The sequence below is a fragment of the Macaca fascicularis genome, chromosome 11, assembly GCF_037993035.2.
Source record: "Macaca fascicularis isolate 582-1 chromosome 11, T2T-MFA8v1.1".
Classification (NCBI taxonomy): domain Eukaryota; kingdom Metazoa; phylum Chordata; class Mammalia; order Primates; family Cercopithecidae; genus Macaca; species Macaca fascicularis.
The window spans coordinates 111,442,130-111,460,878 of record NC_088385.1 but is presented as its reverse complement, the minus strand read 5'-3'; the positions used below and the strand labels follow the sequence as shown (position 1 = coordinate 111,460,878).

At 45.6% G+C, this 18,749-nt stretch overlaps 1 protein-coding gene and 1 pseudogene across 4 annotated transcripts in view; both read right to left on the bottom strand.

Moving 5' to 3' along the window:
* Positions 1 to 18,749, bottom strand: part of CHST11 (carbohydrate sulfotransferase 11) — a 307,020-nt gene that overhangs the window by 239,799 nt on the left and 48,472 nt on the right. The window lies entirely within an intron of this gene.
* On the bottom strand, positions 6,155 to 11,493 carry LOC102144904 (ATP synthase F(0) complex subunit C1, mitochondrial pseudogene; annotated as a pseudogene).

Sequence of the window (18,749 nt, the reverse complement as noted above, 5' to 3'; positions counted from 1 at the left end):
CCTCTCACTGAATGCACCCACGCCCATTCCTTTAGGCTTAAAAAGCATTTACTTCTCTATTAGCTTGTGTGGCATGTAAGATCCTGAGAGATGAGCAGAGCAGGTGCCATTGGGCCCATTGGACAGATGCAGAAACTAATGCTCAGTAGTTCACAGACTTTCCTGAAGCCTCCCAGCCAATAAGCAGTGAACTAGTTTTGCTACCTCATCCCTTACTGCCTGTAGCATGTGTGTGCAGAAAGACAACAGACACCTTTGATCAGTTCTGACACCAGCAACTAGGAATGAAGCTGACACATAAGGAACACAGGGCTCCTGCACCCCGTTCCCTGACGGAGTCCCAGTCCCTTGCACAGCTGTGCCTCCTAAATTAAACACATGCACTCTCCATAAGTAGCTTCCTAGGAAAACCAGGAAACCAGGTTGTCCTTTAGGAACCAACTCTGCACCTGCAGAAAAGCCTTCAACAAAACCAACTGTGAAGGCTCTGCCGAAACAGTTCTCAGAACAGCTGCCCTGGTCCTGCCACAGCACAAGAAATCATCCCATCTTGGCAAACCCCACTCAACCATGTTTCCATGCTGCAGCCTTAGAGGAATGAAAATATCAATTTTTGAGCCAAGCAAATCTAACAGGCTATCATGCAAAATGCTGGTGTCAAATCAAGCCTCAACCAGTAATTATCCATCAAGTAGGGCCATAATAACTGGCTCCCTGGGGTCACTTCACTGGGAGGCAGGGAGGTGGTTACTAAAAAGGGAGTTGGAATTGGATAAGTGACAGCCTTAAGAGAAAGGCGTTCATCTCACTTTTCTAGATTCTTCTACAGGTTAGGGGGTTCTACCCAACCCTCTAACCAAACCTCTCCCCACTGAGGTCAAAATCCATCCTGGGGCTGACTCGAGGCATTTATGATGACGCACTGGGGCAGAGCTCCATCTATCATGCTGTGCCCTCTTCTAAGTTTAAAGGAAGTTGGCTTTAGCTAATGGTCTGAAAGGTGCTTCCTTTCCCAACTGCTGTCATTAAACTAGCAAAACATTAATTTAAACTCTTACGGTAAGGGGGTTTCCTGGAAATTCCTTAAAGGAAGTCTATAATTGACAGTGTGGTTAAACGTCATACGGACAGCACAAAAATCCTAATTAAATACAATTAATGTAGGCTCAATTCCCCTTGTAGACAAACAGCACTTTTGTTCATAAGAAGTATTGTGCCATACCCCTGTTTACGGTTGGGACTATTATGAAGAAAGAAACAGACACACACACACACACACACCCCTCAAAAGACCAGGTCTGGGCCTCAAAGCTCATCATGACATTTGCTCCAACTCTATAATCTGATTGAAGAGAAGAAAGAGTTAAAAAAAAAAAAAGAAAGAAAGAAAGAAGAGAAAAGATTTTAAGAAAACAATAGTTTCTATTAAAATGCATAACACCATCTTTCAAAGATGAAAGGACTTAGTAGAAACACCATAAACCTCAGAATTACACAGTAAATTGCTTCTTTTGTTTAAGGCAAATTAATATTGGATCACAGATAAGAAATAAGCCCTCCCAATATCCCCAGCTGAAGGATGCTACATTCATTATGCAGCTTGGGAGACTGCATGTTGACTATTTTGTAGAAAATGAATGAAGGGTTGGTGATAATCACCTTCCACTCAAATCCTGTCTCATTACCTGAAGTGTTTTTCCTGCAAAGTGACACACAAATGATTTTCTAGTCTTTGCTTTCTTCTCATAAGCCACCATATGCAGGGCGAGGGAAAGTCCAGGGTGTGTTAACTATGCCAGTGAATCTGCCCGGGATCTTTCTAAGTGCTTCCGGGAACACGGTGCACAGACATTATATTTGCCTAGGTCTCTATCAGAGTCCAACTGAATCTGGCACAAAGGCAACTGACAACCTCTGAATATCCCTTACTGAGCCCATATAATTAGTGAAGGAAATATAGCATGACAACATGTGTATCATCCAAATCTTCCCTCCTACTCACGTGCTCCTGTCACACTTGCTGACTCAAAAGTGGTCCTTATTTTTATTTTTTTTGAAACAGGGTCTCGCTCTCTCCCCCAGGCTGAAGTGCAGTGGCACAATCACGGCTCACTGCAGTCTTGAACTCCTGTGCTCAAGTGATCCTCACACCTCAGCCTCCCATGTAGCAGGGAATATGGGCACATGCCACCACGCCTGGCTAATTTTTTTTTTACTTTTTGTCGAGTCAGGGTCTCACTATGTTGCCTAGGCTGATCTTGAACTCCTGGACCCAAGTGAGCCTCCCACTTCAGCTTCCTAAAGTGCTGGGATTACAGGCGTGAGCTACCATTTCTGGGCTCAAAGGTGGTCTTGACTCAGAGGAGGGAACTTCTCACTGCCAAAGTGACCTTAGATCCAAAGTTACCCAGTACGATCCTCAGCAGGAAAAGGCACTGACACACAGTAGGTATTCAAAAAATGTTAGACACCACACAAACAAAAGTGACCAATTATAAAATGTCTGGCTTCATTTCGCCAAGCTCATCAGGAGTCAGCTCAAGGAACACCACATCCTTGTCATTCACCTCTATCACTCCGATTCCACGCTCCCGCAGTGATGGAATTCTTCCTGGAGCCAGGTTCCCAGGTCTCTTTTGAGAAAATATTTCTCTTCTAAGAATTTGATACAGCCTCTGAAGTAGGGTGAGGGTGATGGCATCTAGGGTGAGGGTGATGGCATCTAGAACTAGGGACTTCAGTGTGGCCAGAGGACAGCCGCCTCCACATCATCACCCGGGAGCTGGTTACAAACGCAGGATCAGACCCCAGGCCAGGCCTATGGAATCACAACCTGCAGCTTAACTCCAACCCCAGGGAATTCCACACGCATCTAAGTGTGAGAAGCTCTGGTCTATAAGTGGTGATTGCAAACAGGGGTCTGGAAGCCCCTACACCACCTCCTGGTTCTCCAGACATTAAAATTGACAAGCTTCAGAAGGAAGAGGGCACTGATGACCATAAAATGAGGCTGTCAATAGCTTGCTGCTCCCTCGTGTAGACAGACCGGGATTAAATTGGCTTCGAGAGACTCATCCAAGCGTGGATGCAATAAAAGGCTCTGAGGAGGGAGCCCAGGAATCCCCCCAGGGGCTGAGCTTTGGGGTGCAGTTTTAATTTCACAGGACAATTCTTGGGCTTCTCTCCTGGTGCATCCAAGATTTTGCAGACGAAAATGGCTGCAGAGATCAAATTCCAGCTTCCCCTAGTTACTTAACCACTCAGCTTAGGAACATTACCAAACCTCTCAAGGCTCTGCCTTCATCTTTAAGTGGCAATAACAGCCATGATGGAGAGGATTTGGAAGGGGGGAAAGAGAATGCATGAAGAGAGCTTAGAGCACTTAAGAAGTGCTCAGTAAACATCAGTTACTGTCTTTTTACCATTCGTAACTCTAGAAGGAAGAACAAACAGGAACATTTCGCTCCATGATCAACCTAGGCACAGGATAGAAGGTAGAGTGGAGGAAATCAATCCAAATGAGCCCAACAGTGAACACAAATTCAAAAACACATTTCTGCTAGGCTCTCCTAATGCGCCCCTTCCACTTGGTGCCCTGAGCTTCCGTTCCTCTTTACAGCAAGGCATCCTTTAATTCAGCATGGCCAGTGGTGACTTAGGTATCAACTCATACTAGGGGCTCCCCCAGGCAAAGAGGCCAATTTTCAATGGATGGCATGTTACCAGGGAGCCTCAGAGGAACAGTATGAAAGCACCTCACTCTTTTATCTGTATATCTCCCCTCCTGGAGTTCAGATGGGCCAAAAGCATGGACTCAGGGGGCTCAGGCATGTTTCGTAAGCCTTAGGCCCTCCACTTCCAACCATGCCTGAAAGTGGATGGAAGAAATGATGTCCACCTCGTTGCTTCACAGGTCAATTTGGAAATTGTTCACACACAAGGGATGACGACTAGTAAGAGAAAAAAATGCAATGAAAAAATTGCAAAGATAACCATTTTAGTAGCTTGTATTTTAACACAAGGATCTGAGCCAATCACATAAATCATATACTTCTCACCAGGATATGAATAGACACCATGCTCTCTGCTGAAGAAAAGGTGAACAGGAGAGAAACAAGAGTCAGTGTCTCTATTCTCCCAACTAACATTTGCCCCAATTTTGCCCCTAGGGGACATATGACATTGTTTGGAGAAATTTTTGGTTATCACAAGTATCTAGTAAGTAAAGGACAGGAATGCTACTAAACTGCCTCCATTGCACAGGACAGCATCCTGCAACAAAGATTTTGTTCAGCCCTAAATGTCAATACTGCCAAGGTTGAGCTTCACCTCTTATCTGCCTGAAACTCCTTCTCTTATCCACTGCACTACGTGGTCTCCCTTCATGTTTCCTATTGTTCTGAAGATAAAATAATTTTTTTTAACCGGGACCATATATCAGATTACCACAGCTCTGTAGCCAATGCTGAAATTTTAAAACACACAAAAAAGCTCTGTGCACATTGCTCTCCTTTGATCATCTCCAATGCTTGCACCCCAAGGCTTTTGAACTTCCTTTCCCTCTGCCTAAGCAGTCTCCCCCCTGCCCCAGCCCCATCATGTAGGTTCAGGGCTCACACTCCATCTCCTTCACATCACCTATGGTCTTCTCAATAACGGCCTTTCCTGACAGTCCCCACTCTCTCCCCCTGCCCTGCCAGAGCATCCATCACCCTCAGGTGGGTCAGGAGTTTTTACTTGTATATTATCTTACTCTTCCCACTAGACTATAAGCTCCAGGAGGGCAGGCATTTTCTCCTGTGTCACTGCATTTTCCTCACCACCCCCACAGTGTCTGGCACACAGCAGGAACTCAAAGGATATTTGGTGAAACAATGATGAATGAATGAATGGATTAACAAAAAAACAAACTAGCTTTGATTTCTTCCTCAGAAATTCGAGAGCTTCAGCATTCCCCAAGCTTTGACACCATCAGAGAGAAAGATCTCTGTGTAGAACCCAGTTCATCTTGCTACAAGATGAACAATAACCACTACGATAACCACTGTTCTACATCAGGGGCTGGCACATTTTTTCCTGTAAGGGGCCAGATAAGTGCCTTCAGCTTCGCAGGCCCATTCAGTCTCGGGAGCAACTATTCAACTCTGCCGTTATCGCACAAGAGTGGCACAGAAAGTTCACCAACAAGAGAGCATGGCTGAGTTCCAGCGAAACTTTATTTAAGGACATTGAAATTTGAATTTCATAGACTTTTCATGTGTCAAGAAATATTGTTCCTCTTTTGATTTTTTTTTCCCCAACCATTTTAAAATATAAAAACGATTCTTAGCTTGCAGGCTATTCAAAAGCGGGAGATGGGCTAGATTCGGCCATGAATTTAGATGGTTCATTCAATAATACGACACCACATTAAGACGGCCCAGAGTCCTTTCACAATGGCCATCTCATTCATCCTGAGAACAATCCTAACAGGTTGGTTCTTCATATCCTTCTTTACTCCAGTTTACTGCTGAGGAAACTGAGGCCCAAAGTGACCCATTGATATAGTTCAGATATTTGTCCCCTCCAAATCTCATGTTAAAATGTGATCACCAATCCCAGCACTTTGGGAGGCCAAGACAGGCGGATCACGAGGTCAGGAGATCGAGACCATCCTAACTAACACAGTGAAACCCCGTCTCTACTAAAAATACAAAAATTAGCCGGGCATGGTGACGGGCGCCTGTAGTCCCAGCTACACAGGAGGCTGAGGCAGGAGAATGGCGTGAACCTGGGAGGTGAAGCTTGCAGTGAGTGGAGATCGCAACACTGCACTCCAGCCTGGGCGACAGAGCGAGATTCCGTCTCAAAAAAAAAAAAATGTGATCACCAATGTGGGACATGGGGTCTAGTGTGTCACGGGGCAGCTCTTGCCATCCCGGGGTAATGAGTGAGTTGTTGATCTGTTACTTCCCATAAGAGCTGATTGTTAAGAAGAGCCTGGCACCTCCCTCCCCTCTCTCTCTTGTTCCCTACCTCACCATGTGATAAGTCAGTTTTTCTTTGCCTTCAATCCTGAGTGGAAGCTTCCTGAAGCCCTCACCAAGAGCAGACACTGACGTCATGCTTCGTGTACAGCCTGCAGAACCGTGAGCCAAGTAAGCCTCTATTTTTTTTTTCTTTTTTTTAGAGAAATGTTGTAAAGCTTTTAGAGAAATGTTGTAAAATGTTCCCAGCACCAGGAATGGTGTGGAGTCACAGCAGCAGGCACAGGCAGGTGACCCCCACAGAGTCTCACATGGCGAAGACGATGAGGAAGGAAACCATCAAACAGAAGAGCCCCATGACCTCAGACAGGGCAAAGCCCCGAATGGCACAGAAGAAGAGCTGCTGCTTGAGAGACAGGTTTCTGGCATAGCCAATGATCAGGCTGCCAAACACCATTCCAATGCCAGCCCCTGAACCACGCACACCAACTGTGGCTGCCCCAACACCAACAAACTTGGCTGCTGTGTCAGCGTCCCAGGAGACAACACTGATCTGGAACTCCCATGTGGCCACCTGGAGTAGGCAGCTGCCATAGGAAGGCTGTTTAGATGAATTCTCTGGGCTATTCAAGAGGGAGGCAGACACAAGCCTGATTAGACCCCTGGTACCACAGTGGATCTGAGCTAGAGAAATGAGTGGTGCCCCGGGGGTCTGCATTTTTTAAGCCTGCACTCCCACTGCCCTGCAGCCCCTGCTAAGCCCACAGCACTTGCCCAGCTCTAACCCACTCTTCTTTAAAAATGACTCAGCCTCAGGTATTCCTTTACAGCAACACAGACAGACTCAGATGGTGACTTATCCCAGGTTGCCGAGCCTTGGCCTTCGGACGCCACTGCCAGAATTCTTCCTGCACTTAACGGACTGTCTCAAAACCTTGCCAATAATGAATACAAAGACCTCAACTAATCCATCATCGATTCAGAGAACAGCAGGGAGCATTTCAGTGAATCGAGCATTGGAATCAGCAAAGATTCTTGTGTGAAGACACAAATACCAAATCAAGAGGATCACCCGGCCTCATCCATCTTATGGCACAGATGGTCGTTCAACCTGCCTTGGAGAAAGAAAAGGTGGAGACCAGCATCCTCCTGCCCTTTGGTGTTACAGGAAAAAGTTAATGACACAGAAAATTGGTTGTGTTGCCCAGGATTCCAAACGAGAATCTTAAAGGTGAAGGCTTCATCATAAACACACAGGGGTTATATATTAGTACCTAAGCCAGAATTATTTTTTCCACCTTAATTTCACAAACGTTCTGGAAAGGTAATTGAGACACTCAAACCAAATGCAAACACTGGGGGTGGGGGAGATTTACCTCCCAAATCTGTGAAGTCTGAACTGCATTCCTCTTACTTTCGAATTTAACAATAATCCCCGAATATATAAAATACCACCTTTTAACTCTCTCCAAAGTTACTGCAACCAGTATTCCCTCTGTGTATGTGAGACATGGCACAGAAAGACTAAGTTTCTGTGTTTCAAATTTCAAACACTAAGTCAAGGAAGGGTACTACCCTGGCCCACTTGTCCCTCCCCTCCCTCTACCACCGCCCACCCCCACGCCCCACCCAGAGTCAGGACATTTGGAAGCACTGGCAGAAATGCAAAAATAGCTTTGAGCTCCACCCCTCAAGACCTGCATACCTAGACTTAGGAGGGAAATGGCCATATAAACCAATGACCTAGCTCAGCATCTCATGTGCAACCTGGAGTTGCTCCCTATTCCCAAAATGCTTTTGCTGGGGAATTTTTAAGGCAATTGTTAAAGCCTAACGGGGTCTCCAAGAAGACATCTGAGACATGCTGATTGGTGAAACCCAGACAAAAAAGGCTACGCACCTGAGACTGCTCTTCACACTCTGGAATTCAAGATGGCACCTCCAGTTGGGTTCTGTCCATCACATTGGTAGTATTTGGTTTACTCTATCTCCAAAATGTTTTCCCCTCTCCCACCTCTTCACTGGTCCTACAACTAACCATCTAGCCTGAATTCAGTTCCCTAAAAAATACTTTTCATCATGCTCCTTCTTGTTTAGAGAACTTCCACAGCCCTTTTCTGGAGAAACTCCCTCTGCCTCAGTAATACCTATATTGATGACCCTGGTTTCCCAAACTAGGACACTTAAAATAAAAGGGGGTACTGTGAATAATTATGCTAGGACAAGAGCAGTAAACAGGACTCTCCAGGGAAAACTGGGACACAGAATCACCCCAACTCTAAGGTCTGGGAGGGAGAACACCCTGACTTATTTTTTTAACTGTACTATATTTCTAACTGAGCAGTTCCTAGCACAGCACCTGACATAGCACAGGCACCCGATAATAAATATTTGTGGAACTGAATCTATAAAACAGGAGCCTTAAATGATATCACAGATACTACTAACTAGAAAGAATTTGCCTCCACAAAGGATCCTGTAGATCACTACAAATTAAAATCATACCAGAAAACCACTGCTTCTGATAGTCTATTTCATTTTCTTTCTACCCTGGATATTTTTAAATCTCTCACTAATAGTGATTTTGTATATCTTAATAATTATTAATAGTACAGCCAGCCCTCTATAACTTGATTCTGCAACTACAGATTAAATCAACCACAGATTGAAAATATGTAGGGGGGAAAAATACAACAATTTTAAAAGTACAAATAAAAAACAATACAGTGGAACAACTACTCACATAGCATTTACATTGTATTAATTATTAATATTATAAGTGATCTGGAGATGATTTAAAGTATATAGGAGGATGTGTTGTAGGTTATACGCAAATACTATACCATTTCATAGCAGGGACTTGAGCTTCCTTGGATTTTGGTATTTGAGAAGGGTCCTGGAACCTATCCCCCACGGATACCCAGAGATGACTGTGGTTATCATTACTGAGTCCTGCATTTGCTAAGTAGCCAAGGAACCTCAGCTACATTCTCTCAGCAGCCCTAATAAGGAAAGCGATAGTGTGCCTCGTCTCCAAGTGAAGAAACTGAGGCTCTGCAAGGATAGATAATTCACTTGTGGTCATGGACTCTGCCCAAGGTCATTCCCTTCCATTGACCAGAAAACTCACCAACCAGAACATTTCAGTTCCAAAGCATTATTTTGTTTAAACCATTTCATCACCGAGACGAGGTGGCATAACATTCAGCAAACAAAAAAAGATACGAAATGGGCCATGCATACTCCAACTATACCACTGACTGTCAACTGCATTTGCTGTAACATAATGCAGATTCAAACTCTGGAAAGCAAGAAGACCCAGAAGAAAGCCAGCAAGACCCGATGATAACATACCACACAAGCCTTCTATGAGCAGAAAGCAGAAAGGCAGAAACTGGCATCCTGTTCTCCAACGTGCAAAGAGGTTTTGCTGGCCAGCCTCGCAAGTGGGAAATACACTTTCCCGAGCGACGCAGAGAAGGAAGTCCCTGCTTGCCTGAAGGGAGGTGAGGACAAGGCTGGGAGGAGGAAGAAGAGATTCTATTATTAAACAAGACAGATGAAAATTCCTTTTGAAAAAGGGAAGGGAACTTAGGCTATAAACTCCCTGAAAGCGGAGACTGATTCAACCCAGGGGTTGTCCCACACTTCTCCAGCATTTTGTCCACCTTATCTTTCTCAATGAAATTCCACACACAAAGTCTAGAAAATTTATCTCCCATAATGCTTTGATTTATGGTAATTTCAAACAAAAGGTTTTGGGTCTTTTTTAAAGTAAAATATACATATTTAAAGTTCCCCCTCCAACCTACTCATTTTAAAGTATGTATACATTTCCCAAATCTATAAGACTAGGCTGTCATGAGTACATTGCTCAAATTACAAGCTATCAAACATTTTACAGTAATACAATGGGTTGTTGACTCCTCTCTTAAAAAAAAAAATCAAGAAACTCACATACACTTACAAGAATCACTAACCAACTTCTCATAAATACACTCCCAGGAAATAAACTGAGCATCTCAATCCCAACAAAGAGAAGGCTTTGTCTGCCAAACAAGACATTCTCTTCATTAATGTCTCCCTTGTATTGATTATGGAAGACATGCTGTACAAACAGTGTTTCCACAAAGAGGAGCGAGGAGCAAAGTTTTGCTGCAGTCACCCACTCCCTGCAGATTAAATTCTGCTCCTGGAAGCACATTCAGCCACCATTGATCTCAAAGGCTTTAAACTAAGCAAGGTGGGCACGGCGTTTCCTACAGCTCCTAATCATATAAACATTCAGTCTAAAAATGAACTGGGTTCTAAGAACAGCACAAAGTAACCTTCTTCATCATGCATAAATTGCAAACAGCAGTTCACGGACTCCAACCCTTCCTCCATTTCTGGTTCAAGGGCCCCTATTTAGTCACATGGCTGTAGTCTAGAACCAACATTGCATGAAATGGAAGTAGGGTTTGGTTAAGATCGGTTTAGCAGTAGAAAACCAGATAGAGGTGTAAAAAAAATTGGCACATCTCCTGCATAAACACTGTTGTATGAGGTCTTACTAAACAGAAAATGAACACATGGCTGACTAGATTTGTCAGCCTCCCAAGACCAAGTTCTGGCCAGTGGAATGGGAGCAGAAGTGATGGGGACCTCCTCTGGGCCTGATTCAGTAAGCTCAATGTCCTTATCCCCTACAGCTAGATGCCAAAAAAGTAGATGACCTTCACGGTGGCCTTGAAAGCCTGTGTTAAAGATGGAAGATTCTCAACGTGGAAGGAGCCTAGGTCCCTGAAACACCAAATGGAGGAGAGCTGCCCAACCAAGAACACCTACTCTAGACTATTCACATCAGTGGGAAATAAGTTTTTCTTGTGTTCATTCACCAAGATTTTGGGGCTTATGAAACAGAAGTTCATGTTACCTTAAATAACACAGGCAATGTGGAAAGTCCATTATAAATATCTAAATTAGAGGCCCCACTGGATCTCAGGCTTGCTAGCATGTGCCTGTCCATGAATTCCAATGTCTCATGTCATTCATGAGTTCTACTCTATTCTACACCTCTGCAATCATGGTTGTGGGGGTGGGGGCCTTTTATTGCAATTTTTGGTTTTAGAACGAGAATATCATGAGAGTAAGATGAAATTCCTATGTCAATGTTCAACAGGTATAAATTGAGCATCTATTATATGCCAGATCCTTCTCTTAGATGCTAAGGTACACAGACATGTTTTCTGCCCCCTTATATAGGGGAAAACAGCAGACTCGTAAACAAAAACTGTACTTCAAATATGCTGTGTTAAAACAGAAGCAGGTACAAGATACAAAATAATAGAAGGCTGTCTTAGTCCCTTTTCACACTGCTGATAAAGACATACCTGAGACTGGGCAATTTACAAAAGAAAGAGATTTCATGAGCTTATAGTTCCACATGGCTGGGGAAACCTCACAATCAAGGTGCAAGGCAAAGAGGAGCAAGTCACATCTTACATGGATGGCAGCAGGCAAAGAGAGAGATTGGGCAGGGAAACTCCCCCTTATAGCACCATCAGATCTCATGAGACTTATTCACTATCACAAGAACAGCATGGGAAAGACCTGCCCCCATGGTTCAATTACCTCCCATGGGATCCCTCCCACAACATGTGGGAATTCAAGATGGATTTGCATGGGAAAAATGTTACTAATTGTTTGAGGGAAACTGGTTAAGAAAGTCATCATAGGGAAGATGACCTAGCAGGGTGTAAAGGGTAATAGTCATTTCGGTTGTGCTGGAGTGATGGTGGTGATGATAGTGGTAGTGGTGGTAGTGATGGTGGTGGTGGTGTGGCAGTGGTTGTAGTTGTAGTGGTAGAAACAGCAGGAGTAACAGTAGCATCAACACATAGAAGGAAGATAAAAGCATTTAAGAAAGAAAAAATCTTACTTGTAAAGAGGTTCAAGGGGGCCAGCTATTAGAAAGACTGTCACACCACATAAATAATCACAAGAGATAATTACCTCTGCCACTGCCACATTTCTCATAGATGATCATAACCACCAGAAGCAATCATATCATCATTGCCAAGTTAAGGATAAAGCTGATGGTTGGATAATCCAGGCTTATGGAAAACGGTCAAGATTTCCTTTATTCAGGGGACCAGAATGAGACAGAGTGACCCTGTTATTTCTGGCACATCTCAAGGTTAAAAGGGTTTATTTAGCTTTGTTTTTCCCAGTTATGAGATGTGATGCACACCCTTGCTTCAACAGCAACAGAGCAAATGTAAATTCTGCTTTACAAAAGCAAACCTCTATTCAGCGTTTCCTTTTTGTTTTTTGCAGTCACTGATACGTGCTTTACAACTCTTATTTAATCCACACGACAACCCTGGCAGAGAAGGAAGAAGGTTACGATACTTAACTTTACAGAGGAAGCAATTGAAGCCCAGAGGGGGTGAGAAACTTGCCAGGGTCATGAAGCTTTAAATAAATGACATGAACCAGCTTCAAACCCAAACAGTCTGACCCCAGAGCTGAGTTGATTAGATGGGTAAGCCAAGGGGCAGGCATTACAGGCAGAAGGAACAGCAGTACAAAGGTGTCATGGACGGGGGAAATAGAACAGTACATGGAGGGAATTGCAAGAAGTTAGAGGAGAAAAGAATTCCTAATCTGGGTGTGGCTCAAGGGCAAGGAGACCAGTGAGGATCCTCTGTCCTAAGACTGGTAAGTGGATGAGGGTTTGCTTGCATACGAAACTGTGAGGTTAATACTCATGGTAGATTGCAAAAAACACCCCAATTCCATATACCTCCTGATGCATTCCCTTGGCGCTGTGACTCTGCAGTGCCATCCTGGGCAGGGCAGTCTGCCAGGAGCCTTGATGCTGGGCTTGGCCATGTGACTTGCTGTGGCCAATGGGATGGCAGCAAACATGCTGGGGAGGGGGTGAGAAAAACACTTAAAAGCAGTTACATGAGTGGCTCACTGGCTCTTGTACCTTTGCCAGATCCACGAGAATGTGCCTGGGCTACACCTCTAGAGGAGGATGAGAGAGACACAGGAAGCTGAGACAAATCATCTCAGTCATTCCCCCCAGCCAAAGCCATCCAGACACATAAGTAAGGCCAGCCAAGACCAGCAAAGCCCTCTGGCCTGGCCAGCCCAGATGTGTGAACAACAAACACTTACTACTGTGTGCTACGGAGGTAGTTTGCTGGGCAGCATTGTGGTGGCATTAACCGATAAGTACTATTGCCATCACTGCCATTTTACAAATGGGGAAACCAAGGCCCAGAGAAGGGAAGAAACAGGGTCAAGATGACAATGGCTAGCAAAAGCGGCAATCTGAAAGCAGGCAGTGGTGCCAAAGCCTTTGCCCTTAGCCATTTTCATGTGCTAAACCTTCTCTCAAGGAAGCAGCAAAAGCAGGATCTGTCTCAGCAGGAGGCAAAGCATGCTGCCTGGCTCCCAGGTGGGGCTGCTGGGCTGGGAGAAGGGGCTCTGGATATCCTGCTAATTGGCAGCATTCGCCCTCTCCAGTCATTGATTTAGGTTGGCAGTGACGGAGACCATCTGCTCGCACTTCACTTCCTTGCCCTCCCTGGGAGCTCTGCAACATGCAGAGGGAGCCCGGCACACCTGAGCTTACCCCACCTGTCCCTGCACCAAACCGTCACAGCTCAGACCCTTCTCTCCAAAGATGCCCTCTGGGGCCAGCACCTGGAGCCAGCAGAGGCTCTCTCTCCAGCTGCACTCTTCCCCCCTGAATCTTCCCGGCTTGGCAGCCCCTTCCAGGAAGTCTGCAGCAATGTCTCCAGCACCTGCCTCTGTTCCCACCTTCCATCACCTCCCGTCCTTGTTTCCAGATTCCTTATGCCTGGCTCTGAGGTTATCCCACTTAGAGGTCGACTGTTCTGACAGCCAGCTGTATATGTCCCCTCTCCCCTCCCCGTGGTCCCTCCTCTAGCCAAGTAACGAATGACGGCTTGGCAAAGAAAGCACAAGCCCTTGCCAAAATAAAAGGTCTGTTGGAGCAACTCTCAAGAGTTACAGTGTCCTCTTAGCCCTCCCGCCCGGGGAACATTTCCTGCAAAGCTTCCATCTTTGTTGGACACCAGAATCCCAAAGGTGATCATTGTAAATTTAGCACCTGGACTAGGTTTCTCAAAGTGGCACAGCACAGCTAGAATCCCCGAGGGTGCCTGTTTGATTCCAAGCCTCATCCTGGCCCTAATGAATCGACTCTCTGAGGGGCACCTCTGAATAAGTTTCCAAGTGATTCTCCCACTCCAACATTTGAAAACAGCCTTTCTAATGTGCAGGACTGTCCATCCTGGTCAAGTCATCAAGTAATTTACATGCGTCATCTCACCTCCGCCTCACTTCAACTCTAGAAGCAGATACGATTTTTCTCCCATTTTAGATATGAGGAAACTGAGAATTTGTGACGTCATATAACCCCCAGGTCACACGGCTAATATGTGGCAATGTTGGACTTTGAACAAAGCTCAATCCCGTGCTCAAAACTTGCTCTGAAATGCTCCTGCGATAGGTGACTTATGTATTTCAGGATGCTGATGAAATTGGATATCTGTGTTTGCTTGTCATACTTCTCCATGATCCCTAAAACCACGATGAATGGAAACGCACAAATCAGACACCTGATTTTTGGGACATTCCTTCCACAGTCACTTTTGTTGAGTGAGTGGAGAATAACTACCGTGTTTCCAGAATTTGAAGAATGACTTGATGATGTCCCCAGTTCTCAAAATGTTTCTCTTAGAGTTGATTTTAAGTCCTATTCCAGCCTCACTTCCCACCCCGTGACAGAAGGTGGGGTGACTTAGGAGTAAAAACAACGCTAGTAATCTTTATAACTCACCGTCACAGAGATAATGCTTTCAATCACCTCCCACCTCATCTTTTTTTTTTATAGCAAAGCATGAGACACAAAATAGGTAAATAATGAAACAATGGACAATTAAAGCTGAACTGCTAAGCAAATAATAAGGGAGTGAAAGGAACAGCTACATTTGCTGAATGCTTGCCAAGGCCAATAACCTGTGTTAAGCTCTTTACATACATTATCTAATTTGGCCCTAAGTGATATGATCTCCATTTTACAGATGAATAAACTTAAGGTGATAGAGGTTAAAGTAACTTGTCCAAGATCAAGCAGCTAGTTAATGGTACAGCTGTGACTCCAAGCTACTCCCGAATCACTCTGAAATCAATTGCTCTGAAAATACTTGCTATGCAAAGTGTGGTCCCCAGACAGGCAGCATCAACGTCACCCAGGAGCTTTTCAGAAATACGGACTCTCAGGCCACACCCCAGACCTATGAAATCAGGACTCAGCAAGTGCAGTTGTCTGAGAAGCGTTCGTCTAGAACTGGGTTGCTTAGCCTCTGAACTGCTGACATCACGTGGAGGGTAGCTCTCTGCTAGGGCGTGTGGGGGGTGCTGTCCCATGCAGTGTCCCTGGCTTCTACCCACTAGACGCCAGTAGCAACTCTCACCCCTTTACAAGTCATAATGACCAAAAATGTCTCCAGCATTGCTAAATGTCCCCTGGGAAAGTGAAATAGCCCTCAGGTAGAATAGAACCGCTGGTGTCTATAACAGCCCTGTTCTGCCAGGCTGAATTTCTGGCATAAATCTGGGGTTTGTGGGCAAAAATTACAGAGACCGGTCTAATAGGTGTCTAAAAAAAAAAAAAAGCCTCTGAGTTCCAAGGTCTGGGTTTGGGTCGAGGTCTGTCACTGACATGCTCTGGGGACAGAATCACAGACTTCCACCTCTGCATTCAGCACCAGTGCAAGGCTGGACTCTGGCACGGCTTCCCCAAACCTTGCTGCCTATGGGGATCACCTGGGAGTCATTTTTAAAATATTGATTAAAGTTCCCCCCCCACTCCAACCACCCAAACTAAATGAGAACCTCCAAGTGGGGCCCCAGATGTTGCTTATTTTTCAAGATGGGGGATGGGTGTCTCACTATGTTGTCCAGGCTGATCTCAAACTCCTGGGCTCAAGGGATCCTCCCACCCCAGCCTCCCTAGTAGATGGGACTACAGGCACACACCACCCACCACACTCAGCTCCCGCTTTTTAAACAAGATCCTCAAAAGATCCGAAAGTACCTAGGCCATGAACTGGCTTTTAGGAATCACTAGACGAGAACATTCCCAGGGACCCTAAATTGCAGGAGTTGACCTCCTGTGCCCCAGGCCTCCTCCCTACCCAGATGTGTCACTTACAGCTGACTTTCAAGTCACCAGACCCTAGAGAGTCCTCAGACTCCCAGGGAAGCCATCTAGCCCAGCACGGGCTGCGCACCCGCTGCCACTGAGGGGACATCGAAGAAACAGGACTCAGCAGTGCCGGAGTCAGGAATCTGGTATCTGGTTTTCTCGACACACATGCCACTGTGCCTGAGTCCACCTCAGTGAGAAGCCAGCGAGCTAACTGCGTTCACACAGCTCGACCAAGTTGGGCAGGCAGGGCTGCTTCAGCCGTGAGCAGTCGGGGAGAAATGGGACTTTTCTGCAGCTGCAAAACTACGGGAGGCACTGAAGTGGGTCCAGAGGAGCCCTTCCTCCCAGCCACCGGCTCTCGGCGCAGCAAGGTGCTGATGACACGGACGCTGCCCTGGGGGTGTGGGGTACACCCAGGTAAGACCTAGAGAGTGAGAATCATTGTCTTGACTGGAGCAAACTCAGTGGAATGCTCTCTGCAGAGCCAGAAAAAAAAGCTAACATGGACTGGATGCGTCCAAACTTTGAGGCATTTTACATCTCATTTCACCAGCTTTCTGAACCCAAAACTACAAGGTTGAGCCCAAAAGCATTTTACCATTTTTAATTCAGGCATCTGCCTGATGACTTTTTTTTTCCTCTCCACATAAAATTTTCTTTTTCTCCCCATAAGTCCTCATGCATTCATTCAAGCCCTTCCTTGGCTTCCGCTGGTCAGTTCCTGAAGCAATCCCTGGCCACAGAGAAAGCGAACGGGTCCTAACTGTGTCCCGTGCTGATGCCCCACTGGTGGTGGCCAGAATTCCCAGAAGATCAGGAAGCACCATCATAATCAGGAGAGCAAAGGTCAGCTTCCCAGGCCCCTGCAGGGCCTCCAGGGGACACAAGACACAGGGCCCAGGCACAGAAGGTCTCACTGGTCAAGTCCAAGTAAGAAGAGGAGCTCCCAAGTGAGAGAATGGAAAGACTCTTATTGTTGGCTACTTGAGGTGTGCCAGGAGCTATTCTAAGCATTTACATGGATTTGCTCTTTTATTCCTAAACAGGCACACACTTCAGAAGGTGGGTATTAATTGCCTGCCCCAATGTGCAGGTGTGCAATGAGGCTCTGATAGGGTTAATGATTTGTCCGAGGCCATACAGCCAGGCAGTAGCAGATTTGGGGTTAGAATGCAGACATGCAATACCACACACCACCCTGGCAATGTCTGAATGGGCATATTCCTCCCATCTACCAACAGTTCCTTCTCTCTTGTAACTAACACCTTCATTCACATTACCTGTTAATGACTTGTCCGAGGTCACACAGCCAGGCAGCAGTAGATCTGGAGTTAGAATACAGACATGCAATGTCACACACCACTGACGATGTCTGGATGGGCATATTCCTTCCATCTACCAACAGTTCCTTCTCTCTTGTAATGAGCACCTTTAGTCACATTACTTACATCTATACATTACTGTCTAACCTAAATATTACATAAGACTTTGCTACACAAAGTGTGGCCTCAGGCCAGCAGCATCAGCATCACCTGGGAGATTGTTAGAAAGGCCGAATGCCAGCTCTGCCCCACATCTACTGAATCCAGATCTGCACTTTAACCAGAACTCCAGGCGATTCCCATGCATGTGCAGATTTGAGGAGCGCTGATATGGCACTTTTCTTGCTGACTCAGTAGAAGGGCCTGCCTCTGAATTCTCCTCTCCTGGGTTCTGGGCCTCGGGAGTATTTGGATTCTAACTGAAGATTTATAACTTTCCATTGTTAAAATTATGTCATGAACTCTTTCCTGATGATGCCCCATGCTGGTGTCTCTCTTAACTCAGTTTGCACTTGACAGTCTGAATTGCACCACGAGCTCCTTGGAACGCAGATGAGCTACTCAATTTAACACCTGGTGCTCTCTCCATCTGGATCACCTTGTTTCTCAGATGCGGGGGGGTAGGGCTAAAAGTTAAGAGACTAACTGCAGAGGGAGCGGAGATAAATTATCACTCACAAATCAACTGATTTCCATCCAATTAAATTACTAGCAATCTGAGGAGATGACTTCTTTTTCCACACAGCAACCAACGGGTACTCAGAAAAATGTACATCTTTATTAACTGAGTCATCTGGCCAATTCTTATTTTCCTAGACTGTTCTAAAAGCCAAGCATTTAGAAGAAATAAGAGAAGGCTCTGGGCACAATAGCTCACACCTATAATCCCAGCACTTTGGGTGGCCGAGGCACGAGGATCGTTGAAAGCCAGGAGTTCAAGACCAGCCTTGGCAACACAGCGAGACCACTGCCCCACCACACCCCAGGTCTTTACCAAAAAATTTAAAAATTAGCCAGGCATGGTGGTGCAGGCCTGTAGTCCCAGCTACTCAGGAGGCTGAGACAGGAGGAGCCCTTGAGCCCGGCAGTTCAAGGCTGCAGTGAGCTATGATCATGCCACTGCACTCCAGCCTGGATGACGAAGTGAGACACTGTCCTGGAGAAAAAAATAAATAAATAAAAAGAAGAAATAAGGAAAGAATGGTGGAGGTGACACATGTGGTGACC